Source organism: Furipterus horrens, unplaced genomic scaffold (assembly GCF_987537825.1).
Source record: "Furipterus horrens unplaced genomic scaffold, mFurHor1.1.pri manual_scaffold_2, whole genome shotgun sequence".
NCBI classification, from domain to species: domain Eukaryota; kingdom Metazoa; phylum Chordata; class Mammalia; order Chiroptera; family Furipteridae; genus Furipterus; species Furipterus horrens.
Genome location: NW_028327172.1, coordinates 145,854,121 through 145,872,807, shown reverse-complemented (window position 1 = coordinate 145,872,807; position 18,687 = coordinate 145,854,121). Strand labels below are relative to the sequence as shown.

General features: G+C 34.9%; 1 long non-coding RNA gene and 1 other non-coding gene across 2 annotated transcripts in view; one reads left to right on the top strand and one right to left on the bottom strand.

Moving 5' to 3' along the window:
- Nucleotides 1-2,375: 2,375 nt before the first annotated feature.
- Nucleotides 2,376-18,687, top strand: part of LOC150019675 (uncharacterized) — a 39,753-nt gene continuing 23,441 nt past the window's right edge. Inside the window, exon 1 of the long non-coding RNA XR_016509282.1 lies at nucleotides 2,376-2,427. This is a non-coding gene — a long non-coding RNA (uncharacterized LOC150019675). The remainder of the gene's footprint in view (nucleotides 2,428-18,687) is intronic.
- On the bottom strand, nucleotides 9,805-9,931 carry LOC150019676 (small nucleolar RNA SNORA25). The gene has a single exon (XR_016509543.1). It is a non-coding gene; the product is annotated as a small nucleolar RNA SNORA25 (small nucleolar RNA).

The following is an 18,687-nucleotide window of genomic DNA, read 5'->3' as shown; positions in this document are numbered from 1 at the left end:
GTCCATGTAATACCTAATTTGTTGGCATACTGTTGTTCATAATATTCCCTTATGATTACTTTTTAATATCTATTATGTTAATCATAACTTTTTCATTCCTCATTTTACTAACTTGAATCTTTTCTCTTTTATTCTTGATCAATTAAGCTACAGGTTTGTCAGTTTTGATCATTCAAAGAAATGTCTTTTGGTTTTACTGACTTTATTGTTTTCAATTCTTCATTTCATTCATTTCCCTCTAATCTTTATTATTTACTTCATTCTGCTTGTTTTAAATTTAGCTTGTTTTCTTTTTCTAATTTCTTAAGGTCAAAAGTTAGGTTATTGATTTTAGATATTCTTTCCAGCTTTATTGAGATGAAATTGACATAACATTAGATAAGTTTAAGGTGTATAATGTGATGACCAGATACAAATATATATTGAGAAATGTTTACCACAATAAGGTTAATTGATAAACCCTTCATCTCACATAATTATCATTTTATTGTTAGTGTTATGGGAAGAATATTTAATATCTACTCAATTAGGAACTTCCAATCTATGATATAGTAGCAGTGTTAGCTATAGCCACAATGCATACATAGACCTCCAGAATTCATTACTCTTAAATTGGAAGTTTGTATCCATCGACCAATATCTCTTCATATCCCACACCTGTCAGCCCCTGTCAATGACCAATATTCTTTCAGTTTCTATGAATTCATCTTTTTAGATTCCACATATAGGTGGGTTCATACATTATTTGTCATCCTTTGACATTTCACCGAGCATAATGTCCTCAAGTTTTATCCATGTTGTTGCAAATGGCAGGATTTACTTCCTTTTTTATGGAAAGTAATATCCACTCATTCATTTATATCACATTTTTAAAATCTACTCATCCATAAATGGACATTTAGGTTGTTTCTATGTCTTGGCTATTGTGAACAGAGCTGCAATGAACTTGGGGGTCCAGATAACTCTTTGAGACAGTGACCTAATTTCTTTTGGATATATACCGGAAGTGAGATTGCTGGACCATTTTAAATTTTTTGAGGACTTCCATACTGTTTTCCATAGTGGCTGAACCAATTTTCCCCCAACCAGGAACAAGGGTACCCTTTATCCCACATCTGTATCATCATTTGTTGTTATCACTTGCCTATTTGATAACAGCCATTCTAACAAGTATGAGATATCTGGTGGTTTTGATTTTCATTTCCCTGATAATTAGTGATGTTGAATGCCTTTTTATGTACCTGTTGACAATTTTTATGTCATCTTTGGAAAAATGTCTATTCAGGTCCTTCTTTCATTTTAAAAAATCATATCATTTGGGAAATTTTGCTAATAGGTTTTATGAGTATCATATACAGTAGTCCCTCTCTATATCGTGGTTCACTTATTGCAGCCTCACTGTATCACAGGATTTTTAAAAATATTATATTTAATTATTTATCACAGAGTTTTTGCTATGTTGTGGGATTTTACAGTACTGTATATGTATGTTGTTAAAGTTACGTACATAGGTTTAAGAATGTAGACTAAATGTAAGGTTCCTACTTCCGGGGGTGGGGGGGGTTCTGGAACATAATACCTGTGATGAGTGAGGAAATACTATATATTTTGGATATTAACCCCTTAGCAGACATATGGTTTGCAAATATTTTCTCCCATTTCATAGGTTGCCTTTTTATTGTGTTGATTGTTTCTTTGTTGTACAGAAGACTTTTAATTTTATGTAATCCCACTTGTTAACTTTTCCTTCTGTTCCTTGTGTTTTTTATGCCAAATCCAAAACAATGATTGCCAAAATCAAAGTCAATGACCTATTCCCTGTATTTTTATCTAGGAGTTGTATGGTTTCAGGTCATACATTTAGATCCTCAATCCTTTACGAGTTAATTTTTGTGATATAAAATAGGTGAAAATTTCCTTTTGAATGTAAATATTCTGTTTTCCCAGCATTGTTTTTCTCAAAAGACTATTCCTTCCCTATGTGGTATTTGTGGTTCCCTTTTCAAATATTTGTTGAATGTGTATGAGTGTGTTTATTTATGGGATCTTGTTCCATTGATCTACATGTCTACTTTTATACTAGTACCATGCTATTTTGATTACTATAGCTTTGTGAGACCTCCAGCTTTACTCTTTCGTAAGATTTCTTTGAATATTTGAAAAAATTTTGTGGCTCCATATGAATTTTAGAATTTTAAACAGTAAAAATATAGTCATATCTTGGTACTTGTCGGCTTCAGAACTTGTCAAACATTTTGACAAGAAAAAAAAAATGTTTCAGCACTTGGCACTTGCTTGGGACTCATTGTATTTACTAGAACTTGTATGAGTCATGATGCTACCATGAAAAATAAAATGCTTCATGGTTTGGTACTCATCGGTTTCAGCACTCATAAGGAGTTCTGAAAGGAATTTACAAGTACCTAGGTATGAGTGTAATTGATTGTTTTAGGATAATTTAGATGATAATGTGATTTCTATTTTTCATTTTATTAGTGTGGTCGTCGGCAGCCGTCCGTCTCGAGAGACGATGGTGTAGCTTCTTAAGAGTCCATCTGCACCGCCGAGAATGGCTGTGCAGTCCGACTCGGGAGTGACACGGTATCTGTCTCCTCCCGTGTTGAATCGACATCTTGCGATGACGCTGGAGTGTCCTCTCCAGTGAAGCTGAAGCTACAGAGCCTGGGCAGGGTGATATGGAGGGTCTGCTGTTGCCCATGCAGCAGAGCCCCCCTCTCTTCGCAGCTGAAGGGCCCAAGGGAAAGACGGAGTCAATACAGCTTGGCTTCAGGTGCGCCGCAGGAGTTGCCGGTGTTGACTACAACGTCAAACCGCCTTAGGGACTCCGGCTCCGGATTTTCTGTCGGGGTTTACTCCCTTAGCCTTTCCCCTGAAGAGGTATGCCGCAAGGCAGCGGAGGTTTTTTGGAGTCAGAGTTTTCCTTCTCTGATGTGCCCTGACTGGAAGATCGAACCAGCGACACTTAGCTCGCAGGCCGACGCTCAATCCACAGGGCTATTAGTGTGGTATATTATATTTATTTACCCTGGCTGGTTTGGCTCAGTGGATTGAGCGTCGGCCTGCGAGCTAAGTGTCGCTGGTTCGATCTTCCAGTCAGGGCACATCAGAGAAGGAAAACTCTGACTCCAAAAAACCTCCGCTGCCTTGCGGCATACCTCTTCAGGGGAAAGGCTAAGGGAGTAAACCCCGACAGAAAATCCGGAGCCGGAGTCCCTAAGGCGGTTTGACGTTGTAGTCAACACCGGCAACGGCGCACCTGAAGCCAAGCTGTATTGACTCCGTCTTTCCCTTGGACCCTTCAGCTGCGAAGAGAGGGGGGGTCTGCTGCATGGGCAACAGCAGACCCTCCATATCACCCTGCCCAGGCTCTGTAGCTTCAGCTTCACTGGAGAGGACACTCCAGCGTCATCGTAAGATGTCGATTCAACACGGGAGGAGACAGATACCGTGTCACTCCCGAGTCGGACTGCACAGCCATTCTCGGCGGTGCAGATGGACTCTTAAGAAGCTACACCATCGTCTCTCGAGACGGACGGCTGCCGACGATTATATTTATTAATTTGCATATGGTAACCATCCTTGTACCCTAGGGGTATATACCACTTGATCATGCTGTTTGATACTTTAAATGTGTTGAATTCTATTTGCTAATATTTCAGTCAAAATTTTGCAACTATATTTATTTGCTATATTGATCTAGTTTCCTTTACTTGTAGAATTCATATTTGGCTTTTGTATCCAAAAAATACTTCTCTCTTAAAATAAGTTTGGGAGTGGTCTCTACTTCAGCATTTTTGGAACAGTTTGAGAAGAACTGTCATTAATTCTTTAAATATTTGGTAGAATTCACTGGTGAAGCCATCTGGTTCTGAGCTCTTTTGGGGGGGGAGGTTTTTGATTAATTATTCAACTTTTTTCCTTACTATTGGTCTGTTTAGAATTTCTATTTCTTCATGATTCAGAATTGGTAAGTTGTATGTTTCTAGGATTTATCCATTTCTTCTAGATTGTCTAATTTGTTGGTGTACAACTGTTTATAATAGTCTCTTAAGATTCTCTGTATTTCTGTTGTATTGCTTGTAATGCCTCCTCTTTCGTTTATAATTTTATGTTTCTGAGTCCTCTTTTTTATTTGCTTGGTAAGTTTAACTATGTTTTTTCAATTTTGTTTATCTTTTCAAAAAAGTCTTATTTTTGTTGATTTTTTTCCCATTGGTTTCTATTTTCTATTTTATTTACTTTTCCTTTGATATTTGTTATTTTCTTCTTTCTACTAACTTTGGGCTCAGATTATTCTTCCTCTTCTAGTTCCTTGTGGTGTAAAGTTAGGTTGTTTATTTAATAGCTTTTTTGTTTCTCAATGTAGGCATTTATAACTTTCAACTTCCCTCTTAGAACTGCTTTCCCTGCATCTCATAAATTTTGGTGTGTTGTGTTTCAAGATACATTTTGATTTACCTTCTGAGTTCTTCTTTGAGCCATTGGTTGTTTAAGAGTGTTTTGATTTCCACATGTTTGTTAATTTTTCAGTTGTCATCCTATATTGATTTCTGTTTCATTCCATTGTAGTAGGAAAAGATACTTGGCCTGGTTTTAATTTTTTTTAATTTGCTGAGACTTGTTTTGTTACCTAACATATGATCTATGCTGCCTGTGCTTGAGAAGAATGTGTATACTGCTGCTGTTGAGTGGAATATTCTGAATCTATTAGGTCAGTTTGATCTAAAGTATAGTTCAAATCCAATGTTTCCTTATTGGTTGTCTGTCTGAGTGCTCTATTTATTGTTGAAAGTGCGATACTGAAATCCCATACTGTTATTGTATTGTTCTTTATTTTTCCCTTAAGATCTGTTAGTTAATATATTTATGTGCTTTGCTGTTGTGTGCATATGTATTTACAATTGTTACATACACTTGATATATTGACTCTGTGCCTGTTATTATAGTTTTTGACTTAAAGTTTATTTTGTCTGATATAAGTATACTTACCCCTCCTCTCTGTTGATGACGGACTATTTTTTCTATTTTTTCACTCAAAGCCTATGCATCTCCTTGAAGCTAAGTGAGTCTTCCATAGGCAACATATATTTGGGTCTTGGTTGTTTTTTAATCCATTCAGGTGTCCTATGCCTTTTGGTTGCAGAATTCAATCCATTTTCACTTAGAGTGATTATTTGATATGTAAGGATTTAGTAATCCCATCTCATTGATTGTTTTCTAGATGAAATGTAGTTCCTTTCCTCTTCTCTTACTGTCTTCTTTTGTGACTTGCTGATAACATTTGAATCCTATACAAAAAATCTACCTTTTTACGCCCCCCACATTTTGTTTCTAATTTCGCAATTTACATCTTTTTATACTGTGTTTCCATTAACAAATTATTGTAGATAGAGCTATTTTTAATATTTTGTTCTTTAATCTTTATAATAGAGTTAACTGATTAACATATCACCAAATTACAGTATTAGAGTACTCTGTGTTTAACTATATGATTGCCTTTACTAATATATTTCATATTTTTACAAGCTTTCATGTTACTAATTAGTGTCCTCTCACTCTGGCTTAAACAACTCCTTTCAGAATTGCTTGCAAGGCAGGTCTAGTGGTGGTGAACTCCTTCAGCTTTTGTCTTGTAAACTCTTTCTCTCGCTTCACTTATGAAGGACAACTTGGCCAGATAAAGTTTTTGGTTGGTAGTTTATTCTTTAAGGTCTTTAAATAAAAGGAGTGACCTCCTAAAAAAACAGGAATTATCTTCTAGAGGATGGGCCCCTTGTAATACAGGCTTCTCCTACTAGCTTAGTGTTCCAGGAACCCACTTGTATCAGTGTACCATTTGGCATTGTTGTGAGAGGCTGTGCTTGGCTTAAGCAAACGTTTTTTGAAGACTCTTCCAACACATTTGCATATGTCATGATGGGCAATTTACAAGCACACCTGCCTACACTGTGCTGAGTGTTAAGCAGTTTTTGACCAAAAACAGCATGACTTTCTTGCCTCACCCTCCCTATTCACCTCATCTGCCTCTGAGCTACTTTTTGTTTTTTGTTTCCTGGATGCAAAAAGTCATCAAAGGGAAACTTTTGGCTGATCTGGAAAAAGTGAAACAAAAAAAGTGCAGAGGCCCTGAAAGGCATTAAAATCAACCAGTTAAAACTGTTTTGAGCAGTGGCAATAACATCTCAATAAGTGTATTGCAGCAAACGGAGAGTACTTGGAAGGTGACTAAAGTTTAAACATGTAGGAATAAATACACAATGTTTTATAAATAAATTCTGTGATTTTATTTTTTGGGGTGCCATCTCGTATGTTGCTCCTCTCTGTCTTGGCTTGTAAGGTTCTGCTAAGAAATCTGCTTATAGCCTTATTGATAGGGGTTCCCATGAAAGTGACAAGCTTCTTTTCTATTGCTACTTTTAAGATTCTCTTTGATTTTGATAGTTTTATTATATTGTGTCTTGGGGAAGATCTCCATTATTCCTAGCCATTTCTATATGGTTTTGAGTCTCAACTTTGTTGTATGTATATACTGCATTTTGTTTATCCATTCATCCAGTGACAGTCATTCAAGCCTGTTTGAATAGGACAATGATATATAAATAGTCCCTATGTGCAATCAAGAACTGAGTTGGAAAAATAAATTATGTCTGCAAGTAAAAAAGAAATCACAGTAGATATAAATCTCTTAGGGCACATACATGTATTATGATGGCACATTTACATGGCTAGTATGTAGGTAAAATTGATTTTGTCATCTCTTTACCTGGAAGTAGACACAATACTGATTGCTGGCTGAAATTATAACATTTATATTATTTTATGTTAACATATTCTGTGTAAAAATCTAATTATTCTCAACATTAAGAATCATAAAACATAACACACAGCAGAAGTATTCATGAATACTTTACAATATTTCCTTTATGGCACTGATTTTGCAATAAGCATGTTTTGTTTTGTATCCAGTTAGTCTGGTTTTATTCTTTATTCTAACCTACGCTCTTTTATTTATTTATTTATTTTTTGTCACTCATTTCAGAATTTCTCTGGTAATTTGGTTCCCCTCTGAAGATCTTCTTTGCTTCTTTAAATATTACTACCATTTTTTTCTTGTTAAAGCTTATAATTCTATTTTTAGTTTCTTTTCTTTTATTCTACAATAAAAAACAACACCACAGAGTTGATTTACTACAAACATTATATTATTGCTGGGAGGGAAAATTAATATGAACAAAATTATAAATATGCACTACTTAAATCTGAGAACTGTTAATAGGTTATCACACTATAGCAACCTTCATTAAAGAATGAAAGCCAAACCTCGCATGGGATGTGGATGATTAAAATCAACAAATGCAAGAGTCAGGATTGCTCATGTAGTGTGATGCAAAAGCTTGAAAAGTCTCAAAGGGTGTGGTGAAACTCAGCTGTACACGCAGTCACCTGAAACTTGATGGCTCCAGTACACACCCATTATAAACACCACAGTCATCTGGAAGATTCCTAACTATGCCTCTTTATTTATGTCAGAATGACAAGATAAATGTAAATTTTTATAGATCATATTCTCTTTGCATGTGATCTTCAGAAGATCTGAACTAATATTTCTAAAGTTAAAACACTAGCCCTGGCTGGTGTGGTCGATTGGAACATCATCCCATAAACCAAAGATCAGGTGTTCAGTTTCCACTCAGGGCACATGCCTGGGTTGTGGGTTCAGTCCCCAGTCAGGGCATGTACAAGAGGAAACTGATTGATGTTTCTCTCTCACATCGGTCTTCCTTTCCCTCTCTTTCCCTCCCTTCCTGTCTCCATAAAGTCAATGAGATTATCATTGGGTGAGGATAAAAAATAATTTAAAAAATATATAATTAAGTTAAAGACCCATTTCTGTTCTTTCTTATTCTGTTAAATAAGTATTAGAGATAAATTCTATTACACTATCAGAGGATTAGTAGACAAATATGTAGGAAATTAGTTGAGAATAATCTAATGAGCAATCCCCATTTTAATTGGAAAATACTTTAAGGCAGTTTTCAAAGAAACTTGATGGAGATGGTATGATCAAGTTCTATATAAGACTCCTTTTACAGTGTTTTAAAACCATGTAGCTCTAGCCAGTGTCTTTTAAGAATGGAAGATGTAAAATCCTGGTTAGAGGACATGGTGTTCCAACGATCCAAGTCTGCCATTTAAAAGTTTGAACCTAGAACAAATATTCTTATAGTAAATATATTGTGATATATGTTATGAAGCATGTTAATATCATAATAAGTTACCAGGAACACCTAAAATGCCTTTGTAGTTCATAATACTAATGAAATTACATTTATTTTGGAAAAAAGGTTGTCAAAAGAAAAACACAATCAATAATGTCATATATTGAATGCATACCAAAAAATATCCTATTAATTAATTGAAGACAGAAAGGGGTAAAATATATTTCACAGAAATATATGGGATGATATTATATAGATCTAAGGAATAATACTATGACTATGAACCACAAAAGTAACAAAGTAATCTTCAAATAATATATTATTTTCCACTTCAAGCTTTCCTACAGGTTCCTGTTGTCTTTATCAGAGTAAGATATTTTCAAATAGATAGAACATTGTTACCATTGTATTTTTTGTACTAGAACATCAGTATTATTTAACTGTGGCTAATTTATTGAAATATGCAGTATTAATTGAAATTCTGCAAAAAATGAAGGAACATTCAAACTCAGGTATTCTATGACCTATTTAAAATGACATAAAATCACAGTATAATTTGTGTAATAAAATGCAAATGAAAGCTTTAGAATCTCTTACAGCATCAAAAATGTTTAATGAATTGTAATGTGCTATTGTTAATGAATGCCTTTTGCACATAACTGGAAAAGTCTACCAGTTTCTTTTAATATTTAGAGTATTCCATTTATTATTAAAGAATTCAATAATCCATTTTTTTCCTAGCTCTACAAAATCTGGTCTGACATATTTTACTACCTGTGTGTATTCTCTTCTTCTGATTTAATTCTAGTTGTCCTGATTAAATCATCCATCATTTTTAGGAAGGTTTTTCTCCTTATTGGTTTTCAGTATTACCTCACTAGTTTTAGCTACTTGCTACTTTTTCTTCCTGATATGTCACTTTGAAAATATTTCAGTGACTTCCTTATATTAAATTTTCTAGCAGCATTTAAAACCTTTTTAAAAAATATGTTTATCGATTTTAAAGAGAGAGGCAGGGGGAGAGAGAGAGACATCAATGTGTGAGAGAAAAGAGAGAAACAATGATTGGCTGCCTCACATACACACCCCAACCTGGAACCAAACCCACAACCTCTGTATGTGCCTTTACTGGGAATCAAACCCACTAAATTTGGTGTAAGGGATGATGCTCCAACCAACTGAGCCACACCTGCCAGGGCTGTCTAATAGCATTTTAATTTTCACTTTTGTTTCAGTTCATTTTTCAATTTCTTACCCTTTACGTTTTAAGTCTTCCTCAGCAAATATAATTTAAGTTTTAAAATTTTAATTTCCATAACTATTTTTGGCCATCAAAAAAATTAGCAGCTCCCCCAAATAAGAAATGGCACCCCTCTATTATCATTATATAGCTTGAAAATATTCTACAACCCTTAAATCCTGTGACACCTAGAGGTATGAGATTTCTAATGTATTAGATTTAGATGATCATTAGCTACTTACTTTTCTTTAAAAAAAAAAAAACTTGGAGAACAATTATTTTATTTACTTTACCACACACTAATCACTGATATGAGTAGTTTAATCTTATAGCTCCTCAGGAAAACATAGCACTATTGAGTGTCTATTACACCCTATGGAGAACTTCAATCTTAGGTCACAGCGTTAAGAGCTCCTGGTTTTGGTCCCATAAGCTCTCTTTGAAATGACCTCTACTTTTCTTGTTTTATGAACTATGAAGTGTTTAGTATTAATCTTTAGGAGATCATTTAAACTTTTTCTTTTGTGAGGCATAGAAAAGAAGAAATACATGCTTAGGGATTGAGGATTAACTTTTGAATTTACCTAATGAAGGTCAACCAAAATGAAGGGCCAGACAAGAAATGTTTGCATTGCAGTAAGGAGGACATACATAATAGTTTTCTTGGCACTACCTAGATATGGAAACAGAGAATGAGTGGAGATGGAAGGAACAAAAGAACTCCATGCTGGAGTGGAGGAAAATACCTTGAAAGATAAAAATCAGGAGGTTGTATTATAGACTCAGAAGATCTCTGAAAACCTGCAAGGATAAAACATGGTCTAAATTGAGATGAGATATATATTAGCAAACAATGACCATGTACAAGGGGGGGCGGGGACCAGAACAGCCAGAATTATCTTGGGGGGGGGGTGCTTTGTAGTACAGGCTTCCCCTGCTAGCTGATTGTTCTAGTAACCCATCTGTATCAATGTACCTGCTGGCATTGTTGTGAGAAGCTGCATTCAGCTTCAGTTATTTATTTTTTTGAAGACTCTTTCAATACACTTGCCCATTTCATGTTGGGTAATTTACAAGTGCACCTGCCCACACCATGCTGAGTGCTCAGCAGGTTTTGAACAAAAATGGCATGACCCCCTTGCCCTACCCTCTCTATTTACCAGATTTCACCCCAATGACTTTTTTGTGTGTGTGTTTTCTAGATGAGAAAGTCCTCAAAGAACTTGTTTTGCCAATGTAGAAAAGGTGAAACAAACAAACAAAAAAAGGAGAAGCACCAAAAGGCATCAAAATCAATGAATTCAAAAACTGTTTTGAGCAGTGGAAAAGCATCTCGATAGGAATATTGTATCAAATGGAGGAGAGTACTTTGAAGGTGACTAAAGTTTAAACATGTAAGAATAAATACACAATTTTTTATAAATAAATTCTGGGGGTTTGTGGGTTCCCCCCATATAACTGACATGTGAAATAGTCTAGAGAGTTTCTGGAGATAGCAACAAGGAACAAGTTTAGATAGAGGGCAGAGAGATATACAAAAAAAAAAAAAAGAAAAAAACATCATCAAAGGACAGTCATGGGGTTATAGTCATAGGATGATCTCTTTCTCCATTCCTAGTGATAGCTCAGAGTCCTAGCGTCATCCGCTAATCAGGTGACTTGTGGAATTAATCTTGTACACTGTAAAACTTGTTCCAAGAATAATGGCAATTTGAATCGATATCTAAATTTTCATCTTAAGCATGATAGTATTTCACAGAAATGTGATTCTCAATAGGATGAGCATGTTAGTACTTCTTGCAGGGCTAGGGGATACTTGGTCAGGGGAAGAAGACTGTATAGACAGAAAATAATTGATGTTATAATTTTCTATTTGGAAAATAAAGGAGAGCTACTTTTGAAAATACAAACTGCAAAAAAATACAGCCTGAGCTAATGGGAATGCAAATAAGATTTTTATCCTTAACTGGGGCTGGGGCATAGCTGGCAGGTTGGCAGGGGTCATATCAGAATCTTTATGAGAAAAGATAGCAGTTTTTAAAATATACTTTATTGTTTATGCTATTACAGTTGTCCCCACTTTTTCGTCTTTGCCCACCTCTATCTAACCCTGCCCTCCTTTAGGCAATCTCCACACCATTGTCCATGTTCATGGGTCATGCATATATGTCCTTTGGCCAATCCTTTAACTTTCTTACATCCAGTCTCCCTCTCCTCGCTCCCGTCTGATGGCTATCAATCTGTTCCATGTGCTCATGCTTCTGTTTCTATTTTGTTTGTACATTTATTTGGTTCATTAGGTTCCAGGATGTTAATTTTTATGTTTATCAAAGGAGTATATGAAACGACACAGAAAATAATGTCAATGTGGCATAATAATTAATCTGAAGTTGTCACTCAAGTGTGTGCACCAGTCAACATCTCAGTACTGTTGACTGGCCTATTATCAAGGCAGGAACTGGACTAATTTAGTGATATTTAAAAATCCATAATTATTGCCAAAATCATAACCAGTCCCACAAATTATAAATGATCAGCTCATATATTTATATGTCTCATAAATATATGATAGATATACATCTGGCATTATATTATAGTGGCTTCAAAGAAGTTCTATAAACAAACCTTAGATGAATGTGACATTAGTCCATAAAGCATGACTTTAAGATCACTCCTTGAACTATCTCCATCAGTATCACCAGGTATGCTTACTTTGTGTACATATTTCTGATCCACAGCCCCTGCCTGAGGATTCTGATTCAATGAACCTGAGTTGGGGAGGAAAGTGGGAAATTAATTTTTTAACAACTCCTTAGATGATTAAATGTTGCAAGTCATCCTAACATCACACTTGGAAAACATCTAGTATAAAAGAATGACAATAGAGATCCTTTTCACTGTACATGTGTATATAAATGCATATTCTTACTATTTCTTGTTTTTTTTTCATAGTAAATTACAGTAAGTTTAAAAGAAAAGGTACTTATATAAAATAACACATATTTAAAAAAAACCTTCTCTAGCATCCAATCCTATTACTCAGATTAGAAAGAAAGCATAAATTAAAAATTAAATATAAAGCACATTCCTCTAAGATTAAATTCATTTATATAATGAGGTGTTGTAATCCAGAATTTAAAAAGTAATAGCCAAGTTAAGGACAAGCCCATCTCATTAAATAGCTCCTCCTTGGTTATGAGTTATTATCAGTCGGTGCTTAAATGCTTTTGATTCTAAAACAAGAGTGAAAACTCTTTGGGTTTTTTAGAGACACTTGTGGAAATTTTCCTCCCTCCTTGTTTCATTACTCAAAATAAGTAAAAAAAAAAAAAATCTATATGGGGCAGCTCATTATTCATATGTTTTAATTTTTTTAATGAGGGATATAATTTATACTAGAAATAAATAACTAACCCTTTAAATGCAGATAAAATCTCTCATTATGTGTAATGTAACATACAGACAGACATCTATTATTTAATTACTAATTTCCACTTTAAAAAAATTATCATTCATACTAATAAATAAATCATGTTGTTTGTAGCTTTATATGAGAAGACAATACATAATAGGTTTCTTGTGAAATTAAGGAATAAAATAAATAGCTTGTGTTTCAAGTACTACACAAATACTAGCTTTTACCATTATAGGCTTTTGCTTATTTAAGATATTTTACAAGAATTAATTCAAAAAGTGTGACTTTTCAGTAGTAATAATTTGTATCTTGTGGTTCTTAAATTATAGTATCTGAAAAGTTATGTTCGAATATTTAGATTGACCAGAGTAAAAGAAGTGTACTTCTGAATGAATTAAAATGATTGTTTCAATATAAACTTTAAGTGTCACGTATGCAATTTGAAATTCTATTTAAAAATTACAGATCTTGAGAAAATCTTATATTTCAGACATCCTTATTGGTGAGTCCATTAACTCAAAATTCTAGTTTTGTGATATCCTGTAATAGGAATGAATCCTCATCCTCATTCTCATAACTGAGTTGTGTTCTGCTTAAGTGAAAGGTTTGCCCAAAGGATGACCAAACCAAGCTTGACAAAGGGACTTATTCTCAAACTAGACTGTAAAGCAGCCACTGTGACACCCTAATAACACAGTAGAATTACAGTAAAGGGAACAATATCCTTTTCTTCCCAGTTCAGAACATAGACCAATCTAATTTAGAAACTGTGACAAAATTAGTAATGGCTTGTAAGTGCATAATTTAAAGATTTCATATGTTTAACTTAATACTTTGAATGTGAGCTTAAAGAAAAAACAAGAGATCAAATGGACATCTAGAAAAAAGTAGCTGTGATCAATTCATTATTCATTTTAACCTTTTTCTTCTTTCTTCTTTATCTTAATACTTATATTTGTCTTTTGCTTTCTATGAAGATTCATATTTTTATCTAAATGTCATAAACAAGCTATAATTTATTATTTTGGCTATGTTTCTTCAAGTTTTTCTAAATGTTAAAGAAAACCTTGGTCAATACATGCTAAACTAAAATTGGAACAGCACAGAAGATTAACACAGCCAGTGTACAAAGATGGCTCACTCACTTGTGAATCCTTCCGTATGTGTCAGTCTTCATCTTGGAAGAGATGGGGGTAGGGAAGCAGAACGGGAAAAGAGATTAAAGAATACTTAACCTCTACTACTTATATTTTATTTATTTTTTAAAAAACTAGTGTTGATAAAAGTTAATCTTTTTTTTTTTTTTTTGTATTAACTGTTATCATTTTTTTTTTTTTTTTGGTTTTTCAATTACAGTTGTCCCCTTTTCCCCCAATTTCTCTCCCCCACCCAGCCCACCCCCTCTCCCGCAATCATATCCCTCCCTGTTGTCTATGTCCATGAGTCTTTTATACAGGCTCTTTAATTAAACCCTTCCCTTACTTATCCCCCTTCTCTCCCTCTCCCCTCCCCCCTATTGACTGCTATTCTGCTTTTTGTTCTATTTAGTTCCTTTGTTTGTGTTGTTCTTTAGTTTCCTGTATTAGGTGATATCATATGGTATTTTTCTTTCTTTGCCTGGCTTATTTCACTAAGCATAATTCTCTCTAGTTCCATCCATGTTGTTGCAAATGGTAGGAGTTCCTTCTTTCTTTCTGCTACATAGTATTCCATTGTGTAAATGTACCACAGTTTTTTGATCCACTCATCTACAGATGGGCACTTAGGTTGTTTCCAGCACTTAGCTATTGTAAACAGTGCTGCTATGAACATAGGGGTGCATAAGTTCTTTTGAATTGGTGTTTCAAGATTCTTCGGGTATAATCCTAGTAGTGGAGTCGCTGGTTCAAAAGGCAGTTCCATTTTTAATCTTTTGAGGTAATTCCATACTGTTCTCCATAGTGGTTGCACCAGTCTGCATTCCCACCAACAGTGCAGTAGGGTTCCCGTTTCTCCACATCCTCGCCAGCACTTGTTGCTTGTTGATTTGTTGATGATGGCCATTCTGACTGGTGTAAGGTGGTATCTCATTGTGGTTTTTATTTGCATCTCCCTGATGGCTAATGATGTTGAGCATTTTTTCATGTGTCTATGGACCTTCTGTATGTCCTCTTCGGAGAAGTGTTTGTTCAGGTCCCTTGCCCATTTTTTAATTGGGTTGTTTGTTTTCTTGATGTTGAGTCGTATCAGCTCTTTATATATTTTGGAAATCAGTCCCCTGTCTGTGATGTCATTGGCAAATATGTTTTCCCATATGGTTGGTTTCCTTTTCAATTTGCTGTTGTTTTCTTTTGCTGAGCAGAAACTCTTCAGTTTGATGTAATCCCATTTATTTATTTTTTCCTTTATTTCTCTTGCTTTAGGAGATGTATCCGTGAAGAGATTGTTACGTGAGATATCTGATATTTTCTTGCCTATGTTTTCCTCTAGGACTTTTATGGTGTCACGGCTTACATTTAAGTCTTTGATCCATCTTGAGTTTATTCTCGTGTGTGGTGTAAGTTGGTGGTCTAGTTTCATTTTTTTGCAGGTCCCTATCCAGTTCTCCCAGCCCCATTTGTTAAAGAGGCTCTTCTCACTCCATTTTATGTTCCTTCCTCCTTTATCAAAGATTAGTTGACCATAGAGGCCTGGGTTTATTTCTGGACTCTCTATTCTGTTCCACTGATCTATATGTCTGTTCTTATGCCAGTACCATACTGTTTTGATTACAGTGGCTTTGTAGTATTGTTTGATATCTGGTGTTGTGATTCCTCCTGCTGTGTTCTTCTGTCTCAAGATTGCTTTTGCTATTCGGGGTCTTTTTTGGTTCCATATGAATTTATGGAGTATTTGTTCTAGGTCTGTGAAATATGTCATTGGTATTTTAATAGGGATTGCATTGAATTTGTAAATTGCTTTGGGTAGTATGGCCATTTTGATGATGTTGATTCTTCCCATCCAAGAACATGGTATTTGCTTCCATTTATTTGTTTCTTCCTTAATTTCTTTCTTCAATGTTATGTAATTTTCAGAGTACAGGTCTTTTATCTCTTTGGTTAAGTTTACTCCTAGGTACTTTATTTTTCTTGTTGCTATAGTAAATGGTATTTTCTTTTTTGTCTCTGTTTCTGCTATTTTATTGTTGGTGTACAGAAATGCCTTGGATTTCTGTATATTTATTTTGTACCCTGCGATTTTGCCAAATTCACTTATTATATTGAGTAGTCTTTTAGTGGAGTTTATAGGATTTTCTAGGTATACTATCATATCATCTGCATATAATGAAAGTTTCACTTCCTCTTTCCCAATTTGGATTCCTTTTATTTCTTTTTCTTGTCTGATTGCTGTGGCTAGGACTTCCAACACTATGTTGAAAAGGAGTGGAGAGAGTGGACAACCTTGTCTCGTTCCTGAGTTCAGGGGGAATGCTTTCAGTTTTTGTCCATTGAGTATGATGTTGGCCTCAGGCTTCTCATATATAGCCTTAATTATGTTAAGATATGCTCCCTCTATTCCCATTTTGCTGAGTGTTTTCATCATAAATGGGTGTTGAACTTTATCAAGTGCTTTTTCTGCATCTATTGATATGATCATGTGATTTTTGTCTTTCATTCTGTTTAGGTGATGTATTATATTTATTGATTTGCGAATATTAAACCATCCTTGCATCCCTGGAATGAAGCCCACTTGATCATGATGTATGATCTTTTTGATGTGTTGCTGGATCCTGTTTGCCAATATTTTATTGAGGATTTTAGCATCGATGTTCATCAGTGATATTGGCCTGTAGTTTTCTTTCTTTGTTGTGTCTTGACCTGGTTTGGGGATTAGGATAATACTGGCTTCATAGAAAGAGTTTGGGATTTTCCCTTCTTCTTGGATTTTTTGGAACAGTTTGAGGAGGATAGGAGTTAGTTCTTCCCTGAATGTTTTGTAGAATTCGCCTGTGAAGCCATCCGGTCCAGGGCTTTTGTGTGCCGGGAGATTTTGGATTACTGTTTCAATTTCCTTCTTTGTTATTGGTCTGTTGAGACTTTCCACTTCTTCTTGATTCAGTTTTGGAAGGTTGTATGTTTCTAGAAATTTGTCCATTTCTTCTAGATTGTCAAATTTCTTGTCATACAGTTGTCTGAAGTAATTTCTAACTATCATTTGTATTTCTGAGTTATCAGTCGTGATTTCTCCTCTTTCATTTCTGATTTTGTTTATTTGTGTCTTCTCTCTTTTTTTCTTGATTAGACTGGCTAGAGGCTTGTCGATTTTGTTGATTTTTTCGAAGAACCAGCTCCTAGTTTCGTTGATCTTTTGGATTGTTTGTTTAGTCTCTATGTCATTTAGTTCTGCTCTGATCTTGATGATTTCATTCCTTCTTCTTGCCCTAGGCTTTGTTTGTTGTTGTTGTTCTAGTTCTTGTAGCATTGTGGTTAGGTTTTTTATTTGAGATTCTTCTAGCCTTTTCAGATATGCCTGTATTGCTATAAACTTCCCTCTCAGGACTGCTTTTGCTGTGTCCCACAGGTTTTGGGTTGTTGTGTGCTCATTATCATTAGTTTCTAGAAATTTCTTGATTGCTTCTTTGATGTCATTGTTAACCCATTCATTATTTAATAGCATGTTATTCAATCTCCATGAGTTTGGGTGTCTTTGATTTTTTCCTCTGAGGTTGATTTCTAGTTTCAAGGCATTGTGATCTGAAAAGATGCTTGATATGATTTCAATTTTCTTGAATTTGTTGAGGCTTGTTTTGTGACCTATCATGTGGTCTATCTTTGAAAATGTCCCATGTGCACTTGAAAAGAATGTATATTTTGCTTCTTTGGGGTGAAAAGTTCTATATATATCAGTTAGATCCATGTGGTTTAGTGTGTTGTTCAATGCCTGTATATCCTTGGTGTTTCTTTGCTTTGATGACCTGTCTATTGTTGATAATGGAGTGTTGAAGTCCCCTACTATGAGTGTGTTGTTGTTGATATCCTTTTTGTGGTCTTCTAGTATTTGCTTTATGTATTTGGGTGCTCCTATGTTGGGTGCATATATGTTTATCAAAGTCATATCTTCTTGATGGATTGTTCCTTTAAGTATTATGAAATGTCCTTCTTTGTCTCTTTTTATTGTCCTTGCTTTGAAATCCATTTTGTCTGATATGAGAACTGCTACCCCGGCTTTTTTTTCCGGTCCGTTTGCTTGGAATATTTTTTTATATCCCTTTACTTTCAGTCTGTGTAAATCTTTTGTTTTGAGGTGTGTTTCTTGTAGACAGCAAATATGTGGGTCCTGTTTTCTTATCCATTCCGTTACCCTATGTCTTTTAATTGGAGCATTTAATCCATTTACATTTAAGGTTATTATTGACGTGTATTTATTCATTTCCCTTTGTACCTCTGTTCCTCTCCTCTCTTGTTTTTTCCTAGAACAGTCCCTTTAGCATCTCTTGCAATGCTGGTTTGGTGGAGATGTATTCTTTCAGTCTTCCTTTGTCTGAGAAACTCCTTATTTCACCTTCTATTTTGAATGAGAGCCTTGCTGGGTAGAGTATTCTTGGTTGTAGGCCTTTGTTTTTCATTGCTTGAAATATTTTTGACCATTCCCTTCTGGCTTGTAATGTTTCTGTTGAGAAATCAGTTGATAGCCTTATCGGAGCTCCCTTGTATGTTATTTGCTGCTTTTCTCTTGCTGCTTTTAGGATTCTCTCTTTGTCTTGGAATGTTGCCATTTTAACTATGATGTGCCTTGGAGTGGGTTTTTGGGGGTTCCTCTTGATTGGAACTCTC